We start from the raw sequence: 19,915 nt of genomic DNA on the forward strand, positions 1-19,915 counted from the left end.
GTGGAGCTGGTCCTGATGGGCTCCACCACGGCTGAGAGTACGGTCCGGGCCTTGAGGAGGCTATTCGCAACACATGGGTTGCCGGACCTAGTAGTTTCGGACAATGGGCCCCAATTCATGTCCACCACGTTTCAAGAGTTTCTGGCCGAGCAAGGGATCCGGCATGCGCCCATAGCCCCGTACCACCCGGCCAGCAATGGCCGGGCGGAGCGGGCGGTCTGCTCAGCGAAGGAGGCCCTGGGCCGCATGGACCGGGGCGACTGGCAGGAGAAAGTGGCAGCTTACCTGCTAAGCCAACATTCCACTCCCTGCCCTACAACCAACCGAAGCCCCTCGGAGCTCTTGATGGGCCGGCGTCTGCGGACTCCCCTGGACCGGCTACATCCGTTGTATTCAGGGGATCAGCCGAGCAACCTGGGGGTTATCCCTCCCCGTTTGTTTAAACTGGGGGACACAGTTTGGGCCCGAGCATTTTCTGGGCCTACGCAATGGGTTCCAGCCACCGTAACCGCCCTGACAGGCCCCTGTTCTTTTAGGGTCGGATTGGCTGATGGATCCCAATGGAGGCGCCACCTGGATCAACTAAGGAGGCGCCTCCCGCCACCGGCCGGCAGCCCGGACCCAGCTGAAATCAACACCGCCTTTCCGGGGTTGCAGTTTGAGGCCTTTGCCACACCAGGCCTCTCCTATCAGCCACCAGAAGCTCAATCCGGAGAGTCGAAGCCTTGGGCCTTCACCACACCAGGCCCGGCCTACCCGAGCGCCCCCTGCAGGGGACTCCAACAGAAAGCTCAAGCCGCCGCAGAACAGGCCCCACCTCTAGCTGCGTTTTCCCCCAGTGACACTCCTCCCAGACCTAACTCTATTATTCAGGACACGCCACCTCGTCCCAGCTTACCATTGCCGTTGAGCCCGCCTTCTGGGCCTTCTCGAGAAGGCGTGCCTTGGAGCTACACCCCCTTCCGGGAGGAGCTACGACAAGGAGGTCCATCTCCGCCGCCGACTCCTGTGGAACTGCGAAGGTCGGGGCGGGTCCGGCACCGCCCCGCCTATTTACAGGACTATGCATGCTCCACCCGGGGAGCATGCGCGGAACTAGGGGGAAGGGGTGTTAAATATTCATGAGCCATGCTAATAGGCTCAGTTGGTTGACTAAAGTTTCAGCACCTTTTGGAGGTCAGCAACAGCCTCCTCCGTCCTGATTGGCTAGGACGCGGAGGAGGCTGTTGCCGGCCGATTGTTAGCTCTGATTGGACCGGGGACTTGACAGCTGTTGCTGCCCAAGTCCCGGGCTCCTATTGGCTGCCTTGTTTGTATATATAGTTTGGCGCGCACCGCGCTCCCTTGAATCGCTGTCATACTTACCAGTTAATAAAGAAGAGTTATTGTTCATCCTGTGGTCGGGTCCCTCCTTTCAGTCTACAAAACTCACCCTACCCCTTCCCCCCACAGATCAAACACAATCCTTTTGTGGCGCTCAATGAAATTGAGTTTGACACTCCTTGCATAGATTCTTGATTCTATGAGTGGTGCATGGTTATTCTTAATTGTCCAAATAATTTGTCTGGTGACTTCTGGTAATGAAGGAAACTCTGCCAAGGTCACTAGTTATGTGACCCCCAAAACTATTTTGTACTGTGTTTTTATCTCCCCCCCCCCATTAAGAGCTTTCTATAGTTCAAAGTTGTAGAACGCCTGAATCAAATCAAATTAATAATTTAAGCTACCTTAATATATTTGTATCTGTCAAGTACTACTACTAGGCAAGTGAAAATGTTTCACTTTAAACTGTTTTGTATGTGAAATATATTTTGTTTGTAATTTCCAGATGTGTTTTGTACTTGAAATGTTTCATAGTCAGAGAGAACTGCTTTGAGTCAGCCTATTCTACCTTCAGAACAGCTGTATTTGCATTCAAACCAAAGCATTTCTCAAAGTAGAGGCATTTCCAGTTTTAAATAGTGTGATTCAAAATATTTTGCACATGCTGGTGTTCACTTATTAATTTAAATTGCCATTTCCCGGAGAATGATTACATTTTAAAATTTTAGCATTGAAGAAATACATTTGTTATTAGCCCTGCCTCAGAAAGTTTACCAAAAATTAAACAGAGTAGATTCATCATTTATTTATTTCAGAAATGTTGCTAAGTTATACCTGATTGAGGTTAGATGGAAAATCCCCGTTTGATGACTAAGTAGGAAACACTGTTTTTTTTAAAAATCTCAAATTAATTGGCAATCAGTAGCCTCGAGTCCTCAGACATCTTTCTAGTTTTATTGAGGCTGCATTTTCTTGAGTCATTATGAAAGTCCTGTAATCATTAGCAAGAGAAGATAGTTTTGATTTGTTATCCAAATCATATGCAGGGTAATAATGGTATATCTACATGTAGGCACAGTTTCGAAATACAGTGTCAATTTTCTCACTTCTTTATTCACCCGTTTTAGTTTTTTTAAAAAAATCATTTTAAAATATGAAGCCACCTGCTAATTTTCATTTGAGCATTGACTTCCCATTAGAATTTTGCAAAAATAAAGTAAAATAAAACTCATTCTGTTCTGAACAATTTGAACAGCAGTTGTAGGAACTGACCATTTCAACCGTATTAACAAAAAATGTATTTAAATAGGAACTAGTCAGGTATTGACTTCTTAGCAAAATAAAATCCACTGCACAATTTAGCTGCTATTCCCTGCCTTAATTTTTAACAATTAATTTATTGACAAAATCAAAGCATTATGGATCCTAGCATTTCCCCCCCAATTAATTTATTAACTAAATAAAATCAGTGAACACCTCAGTTATCCCTCCCGACCTCTGAAAACAGCAGTTCATTGATTAAATGAAAATCATTACGCCTAGTCTTTTCTTACTTCTCCTCTTTATTTCCAGTATATTAATTAATTTCTTATAGAAGTTTACAAGTCAATTACTTTTTTAAAAATTTGTGTGTTTGGAAGCCAAGTAGAATTCAAGGTTGGGTGTGGGTGCATTCATTTTTTTCCCCTCAAAGCCCAATTTGTTTGTACAATGTTTTAGATTTTCTTTGCCAAGATACTATTCCTGCCAAGCTTTGGTGGCCTACTTTTCCCAACAGGGCTGTTGTACTTGTTAGATTCCAGCTTGAATATTCTCAGGAAAAGGATGAATTGCAATGATAAAACATAATGATACTGCAAGGTATTAGGAAGAACTACCTAGAGAACCTCCTGGCAAAATACTTGAGAAAAGGGAGCTCATTTCCATAGCCAAGATACAGAGGTACAAATATAGATAGAAATGGTCTAGTGCATAACTTTCTTATTTGCAGCAAATCTACATTGAAAAGAACTATGATAGATTATAAACTTGGCAATAATTGAATTGAACAACTGACTGAACTGACTGTTGTTCAGTTGAATTGATGGGGAGAAATACAGTGTTAACTTTCTTTGAGCTGACACATAAGTAGGGAAAAATTTCCAGTTGCTTTCTATAAGTTGCATACCAGGTAACCCTTGAATTTTGAAATCACACAAGCAATTTTATGTGATTTTTTTAAATGTTACTTTTGCCTTCACCTTTACCTTTCCTTTATGGCTGCCCATCTTCTATTTGTGACAATAACCCCTTCTAAAATTATTGGTTATTTTGAAAACCAATTAAAAATCAAAATGGGATTGACAGTAGGTGGATGATAGGAGTTGAGATAAGCCCTCTCTTTGGGTTTATTTCAGGGGAGAGAAAGTTGGGTTCTTAAGGTTGCATGCCTATCAAACAAATATTCACAAAGTGCCAAAGATTGTTTGGCAAACACCAAGTATTTTCCTCATTCTGCTAAATTCCATTGGGAAGGTTAGTAATTCCTCATCAAAGGACCACAGATTACAGTTCATAAATCATTTTCTTCAATGTCATGTTTCTAAGTTTTCTATCTCTTCTTTGAAAGAGCTTCTTCATCTTCCCAAAAGATAACAGTATTGGAATAATTCCTCAGAGTGAATACAGATAAGCTCACAGATGCTTCTCATCTGCAATTCTATGTGCCCTGAATTTTATGCAGGTTATGGTCAGAGGTAGAAGAGGGTTCCCCAAGCATTCTTGTTTGACTAGTTTCATGTTCAGGAAAATAGGTGTAAGTTTCTGCCTTTAAGGCAACAGAATCCACGTGCTTTACATGGTTGGTTCATTAACCATACTCTTTATAAAAATCAGTCCAAAATAATTCCAAATAATTTCAAAAGAAATTTTGAAATGGTGTTTTAAGAGTGGATCTATTATGAATGAAAACTGAAGAAATACAACAGTATATTTCACACGATATGAGGCCACCTACTTCAAATAGAATTTACCTTCCCACGAAGTGCCTGCAGACAATACTTGTTGAGAATTATCATTCTTTGTAAAGTACCGTATTTATTATAGAATAAAATAGTCCCAGCACTATTATATTAAGTGAACCCAGTCATATGCATATTGAAGGACAAAATTATGAGAAATAACTAGGTCAATGCAACTATTCCTGTGTATTGTCTTAGATCCCTGTATTCCATAAAAGGTGAATATTTTAGTCAATCAGTGTGCTACTTAAATTTGCTTATGCACTTCATTAGGCATTGGCACCTGACTCTTGGGATTCTAACAGTGGTTGTACATTGTAATCTTACCTAATGCATTTCTTCTTTTTATCTGTTGTTATGATTGTTAGTAGCTTAAAGTATATTTGCCATGATAGTGTAGTACTGTGGTTCAGATATGTTCTTGCCCTGTGGAATTCCCCCCTACCAGAAATAAAATCTCTGCTCTCACTCCTGACATTTAGAAAGTTGTTGAAAGAACTTTGGTTCTTTCAAAGAGCATTCATAGACCAAATCTAGATTTTTATTAATTAAGTATCAGGTTTATACAGCACTTATCTCACTGTAGAAATGAGTCTGGGTGGTTTACAATAAAGGAGAGCATTAAAGCCATAGAAAAATATGTTGGCAGAGCTGAGTCTAAATGTTCTTCTGCAAGGCCAAAAGAGTGAAGGTTAACCTCACCTCCGGAGGTAAAATGTTTCACAAGGTATAGCCAACAGCAGAGAAGGATCTCTTCCTAGACCCTGACAGTCAAAATTCTTGAACTACAGGCTCTGAAACATGCTGGACCTGTTGGGAAGCATCAAAGTAATAGTAACCTAAGCCCCCACCATAAAGGGCTTTAAAGTTTATAGCCAACACCTTGAATTGTACTTGGAAACAAACACACAGCCAATGCAGATTTTGCAACAAGATATTACATAGGCAATCCTATGAATGCCCATAACTGCTCACATTGCCACATTCTGCACCAACTGTAGCTTCCAGATACTTTTCAAGGATAGCACCATGTATAGTGCATTACAGTAGTCCAAACGGTGATGGACTAGTACATAATATGAGCAAAGGCCCTTCTAGCCATGACTGTCACCTGTTTCTTGAAGAGGGATCATGAGTCCAGGAGGACCTCCAAATTACACAGTGTCTTCCTAGGACAGTGCAACCCCATCCCATATATGAGATATATTCAACATTCTGATGATGTAGAGTATTATGGCTCTACGACTGGAACACTATCATTTAATTCTGCCATATCTTATTAGATGTTAGATTTATTATTGTTTTATTGCTTAGTACAGGGGCTGTGGCCCATGAGTGGCCCATGAGGGGATTGCAATCAGGCCACAGAAATTGCCAGTGAATGTGCATGCACATGCAGAGTCTCACTTGCGTGAGCAGCACTTGTACAAATGGAACTGTGTGAATGGTTGCATGCTTACTGGAGGCTTGCACAGAACCACCCCCCTCCTGGCCCACAAAGCCAGAAACATTGGGGAATTTTGGTGTAGTATGTTGCTGCTGTGAGTTGTTTAGAGACTTGATGATTTGGGCAGCCTAAAAACAGCTTTAATTGATAACTAAATAGAGCCTGCACAGTTTTAATTTTGAAATAAATTATATCTTTTTGACACTGTTTATCTTTTAATATAAACATGAATTTCATATATTACTATATAGTCTTTCTAATATTTCAGATTTTAACTTAATGTCATTTCTTTTCTATGACAATGGAATTATCTATAGAATCACTTTCCTCCTGCATCCAAATATTTGATTTGATTTGATTTGATTTATTGCATTTCTATGCCACCCTATTCCCAGAGGGACTCAGGGTGGCTCACAAACCAAAGTAAGGGGGGGGGGGATACAAACAGGAGGAAAACAACGGACATAGCCTGGCACGCAAGTCATTGAGGACATGTGCTCATACTAGGCCTTCCATGAAAGGACGTATGGTGGGTGAGTGTCTCTGAGTGTGGACAGCACTATAACAAATGAAATTTTCTCCACAGAAGAAGAGATCAGGAAATCACCCATTTATATTCTGAATCGTTGTTCCTCAATAGGAGATCATACATATTGAATTTCTTGTGGTCAATCTTGCGCTGAGCAGCTTAGGAGTGGAGAGAATATTCGTTGCTCTTATAACTGCTGTGTAGATATTAGGAACATATTGTATAACCTGCAAAAAATCTGACTTTCTCAAACACTTTTGGCTACAATTAATTTACAGCTTAGAGAGATCTTCCAAGGACATATCAGACGGGGATCCACACTTTGCCCAACAACAGTATCTATTAGCCTCATGTGAGGACAGCAATATTGGTGAACTTGATATGGAGGCATGGCCAAAACAGGCTGGGTAGGCAGTGATTTTCTACTTTGTTTCTGTCTCAAGGAGGGAAGGAAACCATATCTTTGGGAGCATGGGAAAAAGCTCTAGGTCTTGACAACATCCTTCATGTATCGTAATACAAATTACCATTTCTTGTTACATTCATGTTTTTCTTCTTAGAAAGCATGGATTTTTCTCTGTGGTAACCAGCAATTTGTATTTGCTTTCTTGCCCAAAATATAGATGGACTTGTTTCCCACCATTTCCAAAGAAGGAGCATATTTCCAACAAACTTTTAAGTGATGACGGTGTAGTCATTAAGTTGTCTTAGATAAATAACTATACAAAAACACCTCTTTGCAGACATGGCCAAATGGCTTGATTCATGGGCCATTAAGTTCCTTTCTCCCTATATCCTACTGAGAAAACTACTCTGAATGGTAATCATCCTTGTTCAAGTATGTGTGTGGAAGAGGGGGGGTTTGCACAGCCAGCTCACCTTTATATCAGGCTGTTGTTTCTATAAATGTCTGTATATATTCACATGTAATAAACACATTCTCATCTGATTTTAAAGCAGCTCTGCCATGTTTATCTGTAGGGGTCTTGCAGGACGAGTCCCTCTGTCCTTGCCTTTAATATACAAAAGGTAGATCAGAAATGTAAAATAGTAGAAATCCTGATTAGTACAGAATCATGTTTGAGGTGAATATCTAACATTTGAAATTGCAGAAAAAAGGTTGATTTTTTAATGCTTAATGTAAGCCTTTGAATCAAATAAATGAAGGGTTGTTGGTGCTCTGAGCTTGGTTCTTTTCTTGCAGATGTTTCATTACCAAAACTAGGTAACGTCATTGCACTGATGATGTTACCTATTTTGGGTAATGAAATGTCTGCAAGAAAACAGTCAAGCTCAGAAAGTACCAGGGACCCCTCATTTCAACCCTGAGCTACAAATATCCTCTACAAATATTGCAATCAAACAAATTTATGGAATAGCCTCCTTTTGTTATTTCAGCCCAACCATAGAATTAGTGATCTGCAGTTTTGTGCATAAATAAAAATAGCATCCAATTAATTTAATGGTCTAATCTCCCTAACTCCAGATGTCTGCATTTCACTCCCCAGAATTCTTAGCAATAGTGGTATAGTGAAATCTTGGAGCTGAAATCTACAAATCTGAAAGGCAACCATGTCAGGGAAGACAGATTTATTTAAAATATCTGAATCTCCAGTTTTTATCTTTTCACCAAGGAGAAAGTCTTCTTCAAAAAACTTTATTCTAAGCTTTTAAGAGATGAATTCCCCTTTGAGTCAAACTAATATTCTGAAGTTCTTATCAACATGCTTATGTATCCTTTGTAGCAAAAATATGGAAATGGTTTACCATGGTCTTCTTTTAGTATGATTTTTCATCTTCATAGTTAAACCCACAACTCAGCTTTTTCCCATTCAAGTGCTAGTCTGCTCCAACCCTGTTTAGCTTTCCAAGACAAGCCAAATTGGCTAACTGCTGTCATTTAGTTGGCCTCGCTCTATGTTAAAATGTCTTAAATAGTGATTTTAACTGAGCAAGATGGGTGGCATAGCAGTTTAATGATAAATATAATCTAATGGAATGGGGGTGGGAGTTGTGCATAGTTTCATCAAAAAGGATACTCAGGTTTGGGGAAGTTATGTGATTGTATAGCATTGCCTTTAATATTGCTGGCTTGTAAATCCTTCTCTCACCTAATTATCCTACTTCATCTAATTTAGAAATGACAATAAACCTTTCTCTTGCCCAAATTTAGTAACTAAGTTTTGTTCTGAACACTGGAAGCATAAAGTCAAATCTGGTCGGCCAGCATAAAGATAGAACAGCTGTTTTTTTTTTTAAATTATAGACCCTTGCTAATTTGATATAAAATCTTTAGGATTGACTGTATTTTTTGTATGTGTGAATATGTTTGTGTGTGCAGTATTGTATGTGCTAGGGAGAGGAATTAATTCATGCATGCAGTGTCAACAGCACAACATGTAGTGTAGCTCTGTTTTCTATTTATACAGTGTTTTTATTTTGGTGATGAACTATCAGTCCCCTGTCCTAAAAGTAACATTTAACATCTTCTGAAAATTTTTATTCTTAATAAGATTTTGATAATATCCTGTAAGAAGTTAAGATTTTTGTCCCCAAGAGCTGGGAAAGTGTGCATAGGTGCAGAATAGGTTCCTGGTTCTGCTTTAATGTGTTTTGGGGTGAAAAAGACTGAATTAGGCTATCAAAAAAAGATTCCTCAATTAGAAATTGGTTTAGTATATTAGAACCCATTAAATCTTGCAGTCCTCCCAAACAAAAATCTACTCTTAAGTGATCATACCATGTTTTCCCGAAAATAAGACTGGGTCTAATTTTCTTTTGACGCCCGAAATAAGTGATTAGCCTTATTTTTGGGGAGGTCTTATTATTTTTGAGGTGCAGGAGGCGGTGAATGTGGTCACCTCATGGTTGCTGCTGTGTTGCAATATTTTTGGGGAGGGCTTATTTTCAGGGGAGGGCTTATTTTAGCGCATGCCCTCAAAAGCCCAATTGGGTTTATTATGCAGGGAGGTTTTATTTTCGGGGAGAGAGGGTAGTAGTTTTCATTTCAGGAATATAATTTATGGGAAAGAATATACGACTGTGATACTGTCTACTGGATCCATCTGCTAATGTAAAAATATAGACAAGATCGCATTCACCTTCAAATGCAGGGGAAGTTTTTACTTTTTTAGTTTAGGTGGTGTGAATTTGACTGCCGAAAAGTCATCTTCTTTGTGGTTTTCAATGCTCAACATGAAGTTAGACATGGGGGCTACCTTTAGTTTTCTGTGCAATTCTGAGAACTGAAGTAACAACTATCTACAAAGCAGGATGACATTTGAGGAATTGGACTGAAAGTATGGTTCTCTTTGTTTGTCTAGATTTAGATCACATAAATAAATAGATTTAGCTCAGGCTTTTTGTTATGTAACAAATAATGTATCCAAATAAGCAATTAATAAGATTTCCCAAATATTTACTTATTTAAAGAAAAACTCTGGCAAGAGGTACATGTTTTCCTGACTTCTATTCTAGTGCAAATTTTGGTACTGGGATTTTAGTTATATTAATTTGGAGGTTAAAATGAGTTATTTAGAGAAAATAATTGCTTCCAATTAAAGAGCATGGAACAACTTTTAAGGACAGTATTCTCTGATAAAAATTCAAACATTCCAGTTGTTTTCTGCAATAAGAAGTTGTAATGACTTGTCCTTTTTTCTGTTTGCAAAATACCAACTTTATGAAACATACATTGTGTACCTCAGATAAATACTAGACTTTAATTCAACTTCCAGAATAATCTTCTCGGAAAAATATATATACTTGCACAGCATTTAGTGTATTATCAACTGCTGTTTCTTTGTACAAAACATCTTTTCAGAAGCTAAAATGCATTTCTTTCTGAATATAAAGTAGGTCTTGTATACTTTGGATGCTTTGGAGGAGATCAGCAAGTTGTTACACTAGAAGCTTTTATGAGGCAATATGTTAAGGGGGGGAAAAGCAGTAGCAGAGATACCTGTAGAGAACATGAGACATGCCCTAAAGCAATAGACAATAATTAGCTGTCATATTCCCATGTAAACTCTTCCAAGCATTAGTGTTTATGAAATTCAGAGATCAGTGGAAGATCATTCTCAAATTCCTCCTGCTGAAGTTGTTTATGCCCATTCTATTTTTGATGTCCCTATAAGAAACTTTGATGGAGGCATTTTGCCCAAAGAGAATTGCATTCTTTAACCAGAGCTCTAGTTTTTTCTCCCGCTCACAGAAAAAGACTTGGAAGTTTTAAACTTCAGATCTCTTGTTCAGAATTAGTACAAAATATATTAACAAAGTGATTTCCAGAATTTCATTCTCCAGATCATGATAAAAAATGGTATGTTTCAGGATGGTTGGAATATTACCTTGATGCTAAGATTGGGTTTTTGGTGTGGTAATAGTTACTTATTATTTATAGATGTCTGATTTGTTAATTATTGGGTTCTTGTTTAAGTTATAAAAATTCTGAGAGACTTAATAATAATAATACACTTGAGATAATGCATTAATTATAATTATAAAACTACAAAAATTGAATGTTTTAGTTTATTTAAAATCTACTTTCTCTTTGCTGCCCAAACCAGCAATTTAATTTTGATTGTTCTGCTTACTTTTTCTGGTGTAGATACATAATTGTGGAAAGTAACTTTTCCTGGTTTTACATGCTATATATTCTAAAGCATGAGTGTTGGCTGCTTTTTAAGTATGCTCTGTCTTTAAAAAAATCAATAACATTGATTACCTTGGCAAAATACCTAAATGAGAGGCCTAGAAGAATATGTTTTTGCCTGAACTTGCGCATCTAGTCTGAGGCCATTACAATCTAGTCTTTACCGCCTGAGAAATCCCTATATTGCTACCCTTTGACATCAGTCCTTTGATGTCAAGTTTTGTGAGGCAGGCAAATTCAGGAAACGCAAACCACTTGGCTTCTGGAAAGATCTTCATTGTTAGTAAAGTACAGAATCTTGAAAGAATGCTCAAGTGTTTCTCCAGATCAACTTCTATCTAGTACTATGTTTTCCCCAAAATAAGACAGGTCTTACTTTCTTTTGACCCCTGAAATAAGCACTTGGACTTATTTTTGGGGAGGTCTTATTATTTTTGAGGTGCAGAGTGAGCGTGGTCATATGGGTGCTGCTATGTTGCAATATTTTGTGGGAGGGATTATTTTCAGGAAGGGCTTATGCACTCAAAAGCCCAATTGGGCTTATTATCCAGAGAGGTCTTATTTTCAGGGAAACAGGTTATAATTAAGATGGAGTTATTCTGACTCTTTCTGATATTGAGAATTTAGAGGTCTTTAAAGTGGCCCTGTTTCTTACCCCTTTTTCCTTGGATATCTCATCAGTTCAAAGAGGATGTAGCCTGACTTAATTTTCTGCTCATTAACATAAGCTCAAGCGTAATTGTATTAAGATTAAAAGAAGTATTTTGAAGTAATATACTGTAGAAACATGATGAAAACATTGACTTCGCCTACTAGTATTTCAAAGTATGCCAGTATTACATGAGTATTGTGAAGTAACTTTCTGGTATACTAATGCATGAATTTTAAACTTTTTGGATAATAATCTTCTGCAGCTGCTTAGCAAAGGATTTATATCCAGGTGAAAAATATAACATAAAGTGTTTGTCTTAAAATTATATGCTTATATTTATTCCACATGCCTCCTGTGGTTTGGAATTATAAATTATAAAGCAGGAAAAATAATTGTTCTTCCCATGTTGGTTAGTTTGTCTGTGCTAGAAAATCTTTACTAGAGAATTTCACCCAACAGGTTTGTGTAGCATTGACATTTCATATATTTATTAGTAAAATTCATCACAAACACTAGCTTTTATAAATTGTGTGGCTATAGAGGGCTATTTGTGGAAATATATTAATTTATCTGGAAGATAACTATTTTCCTGTAAGGTACTGGATGAGATGTAATAATTTCCCATTTTTAGTAGAAAGGAAACAGTACTGGAGTTTGTATATTTTCAAGGGGTATTTCTCCCCTACACTTCTCCCCTACACTTACAATAAGTCAAATGCTGTGAGATGGGTAACTGTAAATATATAAATATTATATATTAAATAAATAAATACAATTTTCCTTTTGTACATATATTATTCATTACAGAGAGACAGAACTAGAGCACAAAGTTTTTCTCTAGCTTGACTTAGTCTTGGCTTGCATTCCAACATAAGACTCTGGAGATTGAAAAACTTTAATTGTACGTGGCTCTCTGAATATGCTACTAATTAAAAGTTCTGTCAACTTACTTGAATGGGATGGAGGGAATGCAGGTTATCGTTGAGCGCCACACTAATTAAAGTTAGTGTGTCTTTTTACAAAACCAGTGGAGAGACAAGCAAAATTCTGCATCTTAATAATTAGCACATAGTGTAGGGCAATTTCTGAAAAAGAAGCTAAATAATGGCATAGACAGGGGGAACAGATTATTGATGTTCATAAAGGCAGCAGCAAGGTGGGACATCTTTTCTATTAATAGATGTAACAAGGGGTTAAGTAATACCTGAAGACAGAAAAATCATTTGATCAACAGCAGCAGTTTCAAGATCATATTCAATTATTCTGCTTTGGACAAAAGGGCAGGCGTAAAAATACTTTTAAGACTCATGCCGGCTTCATGTATTCTTTACGTTATTTTTTAACTTCCGGAGGAAATGGCTTTTGAGCATCACTTGACCATTTCAGAATAAAAAAAATATTTGGAAATATTAAAGTCCAAATATTCTTCTCTTGAGATCTTTTTCTTGCATTACAGATAGTCTTCAACTTATGATCACAGTTGAACCAAAAAGTTATATTGTTAAGCAAGACAGTTAGTTGCTAAATGAATTTTGCCTCATTTTATGATCTTTCTTGCCACAATTGTTACGTGAGTCATTGCAATTGTTAAATTAATAACACGGTTGTTAGGTAAATCTGGCTTCCCCGTTGACTTTGCTTGTCACAAGGTCAGAGAATGTGATCACATGAACTTGGGACACTGCAAATGTCATAAATATGAGTCAGTTGCCAAGCATTTGAATTTTGGTCACATGACCATGGGGATGCTGCAATGGTTGTAAGTATAAAAAATGTTCATAAATCACTTTTTTATCAGTGCTGTTGTAATTTTGAACAGTCACTAAATGAACAGTTGTTAGTTGAGGACCACTTGTATTAAATATTCTACATTGTTGAACAACCTTAGTAAAATTAGGATAAATGCAGTCTGAAATTATTACACCCCTCCCATCCCCTTGTCTATTAAAGCCAGGTAGACCTTCTTCAGAATTTCAATCTTCACAGTAAAGAATCAGGTTATATTAGGTATATAAAAAGGAGAAACTGGAATTTAATGAGACCTTACACTAACTGGTACTGACAAAACCAATACTTCCCATATGGAACCTTTGATTGAACAAGCTGTCTGGCCTCTTTCTCAATTCTTGTAGACTTGCTCAGTGAGAGTAAGATTCCAGAAACATTACATGGTCCAGAAGAATCTTAACCACCTTTAGAACATCAACCATAGTTGTATCTACTGACATCTTACAACTACACAACTGCGAATATTCCATCCTTACTTGTACCCATTCTGGAATTTATAGTATTAATATGTCTGTAATAGCTTTTATATCATCTCTAATCTTGAGAAGAATAACCATCTCACTTTTTTTCAGCTGTTGCAAATGCTGTCATGGAAGGTGTTGGTATAACTTGCTTGGATGCCATTTTGGTTGATAATGAAAATTATTATTTAATAATAAAAAATGTACTAATCCCTTACTTCTGCCTCCAACAATAAATATTAACATAGGAAACAACCCAACAGACAAAGTCCTTAATTATAGATTGGTATGTATTTCTGTATCATATTGATGATGGGAAAATTTTACAATTTTAATCTTTTCTAAGCTGTGTTCCTTCTCTTTCATCCTTCATTTTTGCTTCATTTCTTTAATTTGACCTTTATTAAATATTATTTCATTAATCTTTTCAGCTGTTAATATAATAACTTCATTTCTTTTTTTTGTAGGAGGTAGCATATGTGGGATATAATGGGTGCCAGCAATTATGAAAGAGATTATAGTTTTAATTATATGCATGTATATATTTGGCATGGCCTCATGATGGTTGTGGATGGACAATAATTAAAAATAATATAATACATGTCACAAAGGAATATTCAGTTCAACAGACAAAATCCTGTAAGAGGCTAGCTATCCACCCCAAGGTAACAGTTGGGGAAAAAAGACATATTTTTCAGGAGCTTCTATATGAAAGAAGAGTAGGAAATCTCTAGGGCAGGGGTGTCAAACTCAAGGCCCACGGTGCAGATCCAGCCCACTGGGTGCTTCGATCTGCCCGTGGGTCTGCCTTGGAAAGAGCAAAGGATCAGCCTGCAGTTCCTCAGGCCACATGTGGCCCTCCTGAATTCCATTTTTGCTGGCAGAGGGTTGCAGGAGGCCATCCTAGCCAAAAATGGAGCTTGTGAGAGCCGCACACAGCCCTCCTAGCTCCGTTTTCACTGGCAGATGGTTGCAGGAGGCCGTCCCAGGTGAAAATGGAGCTCATGATCCAGCCCACAGGTGCTTAGATCTGGTTCTCGGAGCTGCCCTGGAAACAGCAAAGGACTGGCCCGCAATGCCTTTGCCAGTGAAAACAGAGCTCCATTTTTGCTGGCAGAGTGCTCGGACCACCACAGGTGTCCCCAACATGAGTGATGTCAAGCTGGCCATGCCCCCCTGGCCATGCCCCCTGCCCCCCAAGGCCAAACACAACCCTGATGAGGCCCTCAATGAAATCCAGTTTGACACCCCCGCTCTAGGACATTTAGAGAGCAGGTGTGACAACAGAGAAAGCTCACTTCTTGTGCTCTGTCAGATGAACTGTTTAATCAAACCTGAACCATGTCAACTCTATCCAGTTGTATCAGATGCATAGATAACTACTAAAGTTAAATAGTCCCCTGTGCCAGGGAGGGCGTTATAGGTAGCACCCAGCAACCTGAAATACACCTAGAATCTAAGTGGCAACTACTGTAGCTCATGAAGCAAAGTGCATACTGTGACATGCCCATTTCTGCCTGTATCACTGCATTCTGGACCTGCTAAAATCTGTGAGTGGTCTTCAAGCACAGCCCCATGTAGAGTACATTGCAGTTGCTCATGCATGAGCTGGTCAGGATGTCAGTGACTGTCTTGAGTGGAGGACCACCTAGTTCAGGAACAGGCCAACCTGGTCTGAAAGGATCCATAAGCCCAAACAGTGTTTCTCCATACAGTTCTAGTATGAAACTCAAATGAAAAGACAGTCACTTTCTTTAGAGTTCTATGGATCTACAAGCTGACCATCTTCCCAACAACATCCAAAAGAGGGATTGTTGGACACCAGTCAAAAATTGTCTAAAATGGTTAGATCCAATGATTATTTTTTTATTACCATAGTATTATTTTTCTTCTTGTGTTTTGCTGTGGCAATGCTCTTTGTTGCAATTCAATTATCTTATGAGCGGATCTGGTAGATGTCTTTTTTACCTGTTCACCTTTTTCATATTATAAAATAAAAAAAAACGTATAATATCAAATGGTAACATAGCATTCTCCAGAGGGGAAGGGAATAGGATCCAGGAATGGGTGTTGCTCTGCTCTTCTGCTTGACACTGAGGCTGTCATCTTTTTGGCAATGCTTTCTTAGGCAGGAACTCCTCCCAGTTTTGGCTCAGTCTTTTTTGCTCCTCCAGTAGTCGTTCCTGGATTCAATTTTTGCTCCTGCAATAGTCATTCCTAGATTCTCTTCTTTGATTTTAAAGGAAAAGGAAAAAAAAGAGATTGTAAGAATTGCGTTTTCACGATCACGCGGCTAACCAGCTTAGCCGCTTGTCTGGATTCATAGCCAGACCCCTGCCATCCTGAGACACAGTGGAGAGGGGCTTCACCCCTTAAGGGTGCAAAGTCCCTGGCACAAGGGTTACAGTCTGCCCAGATTGGTCTGGGCACACTGACAGTGACAGTGTGTTTGGTGCCCAATTTAAAGCCACCGCCGCAGCTGCCGTTCTTTCAGAACCTGCCTGCTTCGACGCTCTGAGTCATGGCAGCTTCGCAGGCAGATAAATATTAACTAAAAGAATTAACTAAAAAGAATAGAATGCCCCCCTCCCCTGAAAAACCTCATTCTACTCAGGATGAACAGCTTTTACAGAAAGCTTGGGTGGGAGAGATTTATGTAAGTAATAATTTTAAATGTGCAAGAGGTGTTGCTATTTTAATTACTAAATGTTCTAAGCTGCCTGTTGAGGAAGAAATATCAGATGGAGAAAGTCATTTCTAAATACTTATTGCCATATTGAGTAATCAGTGTTTAGCACTCCTAAATTTATATATCAAGCTACAACCTCTCCAGAACATGCAATTGTTTTCCTATTTTACTACATGTTTATAATCATTTTTTAATAAGACCCTACATTTTAATTGTAATATGGTAAGCATCACAGTAAATCCAAAGTCAGGCAAAAACTTCATTGTGTTCCAATAGTAGTTAGTTCTTATTGCTATAGAAATAATAATAACCCACAAACCCATAGTCACACTTTGCCAGGAATCATCCAGAACCAAAGGCAAGATACAGAAGGATGAAAGAAACAATATAATCTACAAAATCAGCTGTAACAATTGCAACCAGTTCTACATGGACAAATATCACGTCAATTAAAAACCAGGTCCACAAACATTGGCTGGCAGTTAATCACAATGATCCCAAATCCTTACTTTCTACATACACTGGCACCAGTTTGTTTAATGAAACACAAAAATCATTGGCCACGCTACCACTTGCCATGCTCGTAAGTTCATTGAAACCTGGCATTCCACAAGACTCCTATTGATGACTCACACCTGACTCATCACAAGACCCTCACTTGACACACCCACACCTGACCCATCACAGCACTTACTGACCACATGAAGCCCTTATAAACAGAAGGATACTGACACATCCCCTAAATCCCTGCTGAAGATATTACATAGCCTGGTAATGAAACGTTAGGAAACCAACCACAAGCTCAGAGAACAAACCTTCAGCCTTGTTACCATATTTTTCGAAGTATAAGATGCACCTTATTCCCTCAAAAAAGAGGGTGAAAATCTGAGTGCTCTTAACACTAAATACAGCATTTTGGCCCCCCGAAACCCCACTCCCTTTGCAAAAATGACTGTGCATAGCCTTTAGGGGTTTTCCAGAGTGCCCCTGGGGGCATGGGAGGGCAAAAATGAGCAAAAATGGGCCATTTTTGGCTCCTTTTAGCCCCCCCGGCCCTCAGGAGCAGTCTAAAAGCTTCCTAAAGATATTAATGCCTTTTTTTTTGACAAAAAACTGGCTGTTTTTTGCTCATTTTTGGGGACCCCAGCCCCCAGGAGCACTCTACAAGCCTCCTAAAAGCTATTCATGTCCCTTTTTTTGGCAAAAATGGGCCTGTTTTCGTGAGAAAAGGCTGTTTTTGGGAGGTCTACAGAGTGCAAAACCTTTTTTTAAAAAAATTGCCTCTTCAAAATCTTGGCGCGTCTTATACTCTGCATCTTATACTCTGAAAAATATGTAGTTCTTATTTCCTAAAAAATGTGGATGCTGAGATTTTAATAAGCTACATTTACCTGCAAATTACAGGTATCTTTCTAACTCAATTTGGACGACTATATGTAGCATACTATTTATGCTGAAATATCAAACCTCTAAAAATATTATTCCAGCTTCAACCACAAACAGTGATAATATTTTGGATATGGAGAAGATGTTTGATATGGTCCCATGGTAGCTTCTGAACTGCATATTGTGTTTGTTTTGGGTTTCTTTTAAGCTTTGGGTTGATATAGTTTATTTAGCTCCTAAATTGTGTGAGTTTATTAATTGTATGCTGCCTCTTTGGTTTATTTATAATAAAATACATGCCAAGAATGTTCTCTTTCTCTTTTGTAACTTCACATCAGAATCCTGCCTGTAATATTAGAAGTTTTGATATTTTCAAATTTCTAGTAGTACCAATAAAACGTTCTGATGAGGAATTGCAAAAAAAAGGAGATAATTATTTTTGGTGATCTAAAATGGGTGATCTAATATTGTATTATATGGAGAATTCCAAAGAATTCCAGGAAGCAAGAGATGAATCAAGTCAACTTACTATGAAAATGACCATGAAAGGAAAGAATATACTGAGAAATAGCCCAGAGAGCATTCAACAAAGTATATGTGGATAATACTTTATATTTTACAGATAGATTAGAAATCTCTTACCGATATTCCTAATCTTATTTAATTAATATATGGAATTTGGATATTCTGTGATTAGCTTATACACTGGTTATTCTATGAACAGATTTAGATTTAGATTTGTTTATTTATAGGCCGCCCTTTTCCCTGAGGGGACTCAGGGCGGCTTACAATCAAAAAAGGGAAGGGGAGTGTAGGACAATACCAAAAAAAGATGTGCACAAAGTAAATTAGACAGTAAAACTCAACATTCACTCAGCATTCGGGAGGGGCGAAAATAAGATTATCCCCAGGCCTGACGGGCTAGCCAGTTCTTGAGGGCTGTGCGGAAGGCCTGGACGGTGGTGAGGGTACGAATCTCCACGGGGAGATTGTTCCATAGTGTCGGAGCCGCAACAGAGAAGGCTCTCCTCCGAGTAGTCGCCAGTCGGCACTGACTGGCGGATGGGATACGGAGGAGGCCAACTCTATGCGATCTGATGGGACGCAGGGAGGTAATTGGCAGAAGGCGGTCTCTCAAATAGCCAGATCCACTACCATGGAGCGCTTTATAGGTGGTGAGTAAGACCTTGAAGTGCACCCGGAGACCAACAGGTAGCCAGTGCAGCTCACGGAGGATCGGTGTTATGTGGGCGAACCGTGGTGCGCCCACGATCACTCGCGCGGCCGCATTCTGGACTAGCTGAAGTCTTCGGATGCTCTTCAAGGGCAGCCCCATGTAGAGCACATTACAGTATTCCAGCCTAGAGATCACAAGGGCTCGAGTGACTGTTGTGAGAGCCTCCCGATTCAGGTAGGGCCGCAACTGGCGGACCAGGCGAACCTGGGCAAATGCCCCCCTGGTCACAGCTGAGAGATGGTGGTCAAAAGTTAGCTGTGAATCCAGGAGGACTCCCAAGTTGCGGGCCCTTTCTGAGGGGTATAAATTTTGCCCCCCCAGCCTGAGTGATGGTACGTTGGTCAAATTTTTGGGAGGGAAACACAACAGCCACTCGGTCTTGTCTGGGTTGAGTATCAGCTTGTTTGCTCTCATCCAGTCTTTAACGGCTTCCAGTCCCCGGTTCATCACGTCCACCCCTTCATTGAGTTGGCACGGGGCGGACAGATACAACTGTGTATCGTCTGCATATTGGTGGTATTTTATCCCGTGCCTTCGGATGATCTCGCCCAGCGGTTTCATGTAAATGTTAAATAGTACAAACTATAGGTTATTGGATTTTACATACAGGATTTTTATTATGCTCAATTACTAGTTGAAAAAGGTGGGTGAGCTTTTTAAATTTATCATTGGGTTCCTATGTTATGAAGGAGCTTCATTCAGCTTCTCTATTTTGAGAATTTATTATTTGACCTCATTGACCACCTGGAC

At 39.0% G+C, this 19,915-nt stretch overlaps 1 protein-coding gene across 1 annotated transcript in view; it reads left to right on the plus strand.

Moving 5' to 3' along the window:
- Nucleotides 1–19,915, plus strand: part of GTDC1 (glycosyltransferase like domain containing 1) — a 261,568-nt gene that overhangs the window by 41,281 nt on the left and 200,372 nt on the right. The window lies entirely within an intron of this gene.

This window comes from Thamnophis elegans, chromosome 1, assembly GCF_009769535.1.
Source record: "Thamnophis elegans isolate rThaEle1 chromosome 1, rThaEle1.pri, whole genome shotgun sequence".
Taxonomy (NCBI): domain Eukaryota; kingdom Metazoa; phylum Chordata; class Lepidosauria; order Squamata; family Colubridae; genus Thamnophis; species Thamnophis elegans.